Raw genomic sequence first — 6,000 nt, 5'->3', positions numbered from 1 at the left:
TAATTTTAAACTGGAAGGTCTCCTTGAATCCTTCGTGGTAGATGTTTTATTTTATGTTGTTTTGTTTTGGACTTAGAGGAAGGACTGCACATTTATTTCCCTTAAGGTTCATTTTGTTATAATCAGACCATCATTTGAGCCTGTAAAGATTTCTTTGTATCCCGATACTATCCCCAGGGATAGCGTTAGAGTTTCTCCAGGAGGCTGCTTCCCATATAACCCAGATCATTCTTTTTTGGGGCAGATGGAGGTGACTGAGTGAAATGGGGAGGGCTGGCCTTATGACTTGGTGACAGGTCAACCAAAGTATTTGTAGTAATTCCTCCATTTCACGACCTAGCTGTCCACCACCCTCTCATGCATGGTTCATTTGTTTGTTTGGTGACATTGCTAAAAGACGGGGGAGGGAGAAGGAGCCCCAGGCAAGGAAAAAGGCATGAAAATACCAGTCACTGTGCCATTAAGGACCAGCCTGTGTTCTTTCTCCCTTATTTTTTCTACCCTTGGCTTCTCTAAGACCAAGTTGCTAGAAGTATTTATTCATCTCTGCTTAGATGGGAAGACTGTGGTCCTCACCCTAAAGGCTCTGGTTGGACAATGAGTATATTTAAATTGGAAAGCCAGTGCTAGATGTGATGGCTAATTTTATGTGTCAACTTGGTTAGGCTGTGGAACGTAGATCTTTAGTCAAACACTGGCTTAGATGATTCTGTGAAGGTATTTTTTACATAAGATTAACATTAAACATTAGACTGTGGGTAAAGCAGATTATTCTCCATAATATGGTGAGTCTCATCTAATCAATTGAAGAGCTTAAGAGGAAAAAGACTGACTTCCCCTAAGGAAGAGGAAATTCATCAGCAGACTGTCCTTGGACTCTAGCTACAACATCAAACTCTTCCCTGGGTCGCTAACCTGCTGGTCTACCCTGCAGATTTTGGACTTGTCAGCATCCATGATCACATGAGCCAACTCCTCAAATCTATCTATCTATCTATTCTATCTATCTATCTATCTATCTATCTATCGCCTATTGGTTCTGTTTCTTGGAGACAAGTCACTGTCTCTAGACATCCCTCTTTCCCTTCCCCAACCTGTTTTTTTTAGATCCTCCATGGCCCAACCTCCTCTTCCTCATCTGTGTCATCACCATGACCATTTGTGATGTGCCAGAAATTGCAGAGTGTTTATATCCATTATATAAAATGGTTCCTCACAATAATTCTATGAGATAGATATTATTATTATTCTCATTGTACACATAAGGAAATTATGGTCCATGGAGGAAAAATGATCTGCCCAAGGTCATGTAACTACTGAGGAAAAAAATTAATTTTCAAACCTGAGATGTCTAACTCCAAAGGCCTCATTAAATAATCACAATACTCTAATTAGAATTAGAATTAGTAATCTCTATTAGAAACAGCATTGCACAGGTATTATACGAATCAAAATTTAACATGCATTCAGTGACCTCCAGAAGCTGAGTGTCCATAAGGGCCCCTGCTTCTGAGAGCAACACAGACACCGAGAAGTTAATGCAGCTAAGGGAGGGTAAAGACCAGTCTATGGAGTTGGTCGGATCTGGGGTCAAGTTCTAGCTCCATTACATTTACTGTCTGTATGAACTTCAACAACTTTCTTAACCTCCATGTTCTCAGTTTCTTCTTTGGTAAAATGGAAGCAACACTACTTACCATGGTTTGTTGCGGATTAATTGGAATGAAATTTGCAAACACATGCTTTTAGTTATCAGCATATAATAACTTTTCAATAAACTAAAGGAATTTTTTTAAAGGACAATTGAAACATGGAAAGCAAAAGCCATAGATGCAAAAAAACTCAACGGCCAGGAGCACAATGTCCATGTCTGCTTCTGCTTTTGAGGTTCAGGGTCAGTGACTCACTCAATTTACTTGCTGCCAGGAGATTTTCAGCAGGGGCCAGCTGAGCACCAAGGCAAGAGATAGGAGGCAGCAGTCAGATGAAGTGGTTTTGACCCTTCAAGTGGTAGCATTCTTGGGACTATATTGTCACTTTGTCCTAGGCTCTGACTCTAAAGTCACATTCTAGATAACCTCCTTGCCCCATGCTTTATAGCTTCGACCCTCAATGAAAGGAGGGGAGGAAAACAGCTCTGAAAATTCAATGTTTCCTGTCGCTGCAAATCTTTGGGGAGATCTATAAGAAGAACAGCTGAGGGGATAGATGAATGACCCCTAAAAGATCTAGTTGCCCTTCTTTGGGTCTGTTGAAGGGAGATAATGCTTTTGGCACTATCAAAGGCCTTACTAGAGGATTCTAAACATTTAACTTCATTAAAATCTCACCACCAATTCTACTCTATCCTGGGGCTGCTAATGAAGGGGAAGAGTCATTTGCAAACTTGAGCCAATGTGAACTATCCTGGCTCCCTCTGGAGAAGATACACGTGGCTTGTGTCAGCTGGGTGGCCTTACTGAAAACCCAATCTCATAATCAAAATCTCTGTAATTCAGTCTCGATTACTCCATGGTGTCCTACCGCATCAGCCAGCTGCAAAGATAGTCCTGCATTTGGTGAATTACCCATCTTTCTCCAAAGAGCCACACTAAAGGAATTTGACTCCATTTTCCATATGTTGCCTCTTTTTTCTTTATCCTGAGAAATGATTCCCAAATTGGACCCACTCCTTTTTCCTGCAACCTTGAGGATCCAGCCAGAGCCCAAAGAGGGAAGCACTGGCAGAAATTCTTACACTTATAGATGAAGACCTTTGCATCTAAGCAAGTGTCCTAGTGACCAGAATGGCGTTGGGGTGGGTGTATTTACCTCATTCCCTGACCTATGAGTAATCTATTAAGGGTCTGGAGATTTTGAACTTTGGTTGTTTTTCTTGGATTGGTGGTTCTTCCAAAAGGACAGGACCATACTTTTGGCTTTGGTAGGCAATGAGACAGACATTAGTGTGTTTTTTGTTTGTTGTTGTTTTCTCAAAGGTGTTGGATAGCACCCAAACAAGTGTCTTAGGAAGACCTTGAGAATTCCTTTTTCCTCTTAGCCTGACTGTTTTCTGCAAAAAGGTCAGGAGTGTATCAGGTCTGCAGCTGGATTAAGCATGCTCCCTACCAACCCTTCCAATGCCCTCCCCTGCCAAAAAAAAAGCGCCATAGGGTAGATCAGGCCAAGTTTAGCTTAGTAGATCTCAAGGGGAGAAGCATACACTAGACCCCAGGGGTGCTGAGTGAGTTTCAGACTCCCTATTCTCAAGCTGTGAGACCTAAACTTTGTTACCCTCAGTTTTTTTACCTATAAAATGGGGAAAATTATCCTGGCCTCACAGATGTGAGAAAAAAATGAGATGCACTTTGTGAAATGTGCTTTGTAAATGCTAAGATGCTTTAAAAATATACGTTATTTTTGGTTAAAATGAAATATTAGACCAAAGCTTTGTGTGCTATACTCCTCTTACATCCCTTGATCCCAGGTGCTTAGGGCAAATCTCTTGGCTGTAAAGTCAAATGTCAGAAAAGGTCCCCATTGTGCTCTGTGACTTGCAAAACAAATTCTTCTTCAAGTAAAAAAAGAAAAACAACCTATTCTTTTCTGTGTGTGTCCAGGTCTGCATGGAGAACAGTGACAAATCCAATTAGTAGACATATAAAGCTTTTGCAGTTTAAAAATCAATTTTCAATATGCTTTTTATGTGTGCTTCAAGCAATACTTGGGAGGTGCTTTAGTACAGACACATGGCCATTTTATAAATAAGGATATGGGACTCGGAATCATGCAGAATTTAAGTGGTAGATCCAGGACCTGAATGCAAGTCTTCTTACCACAAATCCCAGTCTTCACAAGTGCTGTCCCCCATTCTATACTGACTACTTGAACAGAATCAGTCCCACTGTGTCAGGAAAATCTACCATCCTGAGGGAGAGTCAGCTGCAGAGCCAAAGAGCCAATGTTTTACCCACCCAAGAGTCACACTAAGGGGTAAACAAATTCCCATCTCAGGGAACTTACATATAATACACAAATAAGTTCTAATTAACAAGGGCCTCCATAAAACTCTGGTCTCAGATTATATTTGTTATTGGTAGTGATGATTATCACTGTGTTGGAAAAGGAGTTGTATAAATTCAGGAGTCTTCCTGAAAGAAGTGGCCCTTGAAATTTAAGAAGACTAGGTGAGGTGATGAATACTCTATAACTCAGGATGACCAAGATTCAAAGGAATGAACAGGGAGTAGAGACAAGAGAACATGTGTTTACCTCTCTACAGCCTATGGATTTTTCTATTCCTCTATACCTGTAACATAAACTTGAAATAGACCCAGTAACTATAAGCTAATATTTACATAATGTGCTAGTACATAATGTGCCCGCAAAGCCCTTCGATTTTTGTTATTTTTCAAAATTTAATCTTCACAGCAATTTTTTCAAGTACTGTCTTCATTTGGGTTTCCCAGAAAGCAGAGCCTGAGATGAAGGTTTATGCAATACTAATTTATTAGGCCATGCAAGTGCAGAAAGCAGGAGTGAGCGAAAATTGAAGCTAACCAGGGGAAGAGAGAGCAGCAATATATGGATTCATTACTGAGCTGACCCTTGCTACATGTGACTGATTCATTTCATGGTGTAACTTTCCGAGAAGCTGTATAAATTACATGTTAGAATTGTCAATCTGGGAGAAAACAGGAAAGAATTTATCCATAGACTCCTTTCTTCTCAAAGATTTGCCCCTTGGAGCATTACTCCCTCACACTTTTGGGCTTCAAAGGTGTGGGTGCCACACAGGACCCTGCAGCATGCTAAGCCTTGAGGACAACAAGAAAGCCCTGTGACAGGAGACAAGCTGTCCTAAGTGCAGGCATAAGTTGAGATACTGTAAGATTGCATTTACTTGAAGTCAATAAAAGCTCTTGTAGCACTGTTTAAATCACAGTAAAGACTGAAAGAAGAGACAGGAGACAAGACCCACGAGGATCTGAAGTGATACACACAAAGTGTTTGATACAGTCCACCCCTTCCAGTGCTCAGCTCTTGTGCTCCTATCTGGCTCCCATTATACAATGTGCAGCCACGCTCAAAGCCATCCCTGAAGGGGGCCATATTGTGGCAGCAGTTCATTTTCAGTTCCCTCCAATCTGCTGTATTGAGTCATCTGTGAACTTGGCTGTCCTTTCCTCCTCCATCAGCTGTCATAGGGAAACCCCCATGAAGCCATATGTTTGAGCTGAGGAAGAGCCCTCAGTGCACTAGAGGGAGATGACATGGAACTCTGGGCCATATATCCATGTGATTTATTTAGGCTTTTTGAGCTTACTTGGGCCTTATCCCAAAAAACATAATTTCTGTTAGACAACTGATTGTTGCAGTTCTCACTTGACCTAATGACTTGGTGGATACAATCATTTTCAGCTTGTGATGGGTAGCTCAGCTCACATAATTACTTGGTATTCCATGGTCAGACATTTGGTTTTTGCTAGGATCCAGTAGCTTATTAGGAGCTGTTTTTCAAATGGAAAGTAGTTCTCTGCCGCAGAGTTCTGGCCTTTTTTCAGAACCTTAGGTTCTGCACTTTAATGCTCCTATTGAAGCTTGGCAACAGGAACAACCTTGTCCACCACAGATATCTTGAACACCATCAGATCTGCTGAGTCATATATCCTCCGTGGCAGGGAGGTTATTCTGCCATTGAGGTTGCTGCAAAGCTCTCTTGTTCCCGGTCCTACTTGAAACTGGCAGCCTGCTGAGTCATTCGAAATTTTGGTTAGAGCATTATTCCCTAGTGTGGTATATTCTACCCTAAAATCCAAAGAAGTATACCAGCATTGTACCTTTTTCTTAACAGTAGAAAGCACAAAGTGCAGTAAATTGACCTTTAGCTTGGAGGGAATGTCCTGATATGCCCCAAACTACTGGACTCGTAAAAGTTTACTAATAAGTTAGGTCTCAAATCTTCCTTTCATCTTCCTTGAATCTCACCTTTTATTTAATTAATTAATTTTTTAATATAAT

This window comes from Acinonyx jubatus, chromosome C1, assembly GCF_027475565.1.
Source record: "Acinonyx jubatus isolate Ajub_Pintada_27869175 chromosome C1, VMU_Ajub_asm_v1.0, whole genome shotgun sequence".
Classification (NCBI taxonomy): Eukaryota; Metazoa; Chordata; class Mammalia; order Carnivora; family Felidae; genus Acinonyx; species Acinonyx jubatus.
The sequence above is the reverse complement of the archived record's forward strand: the minus strand, read 5'-3'. Positions refer to the sequence as shown.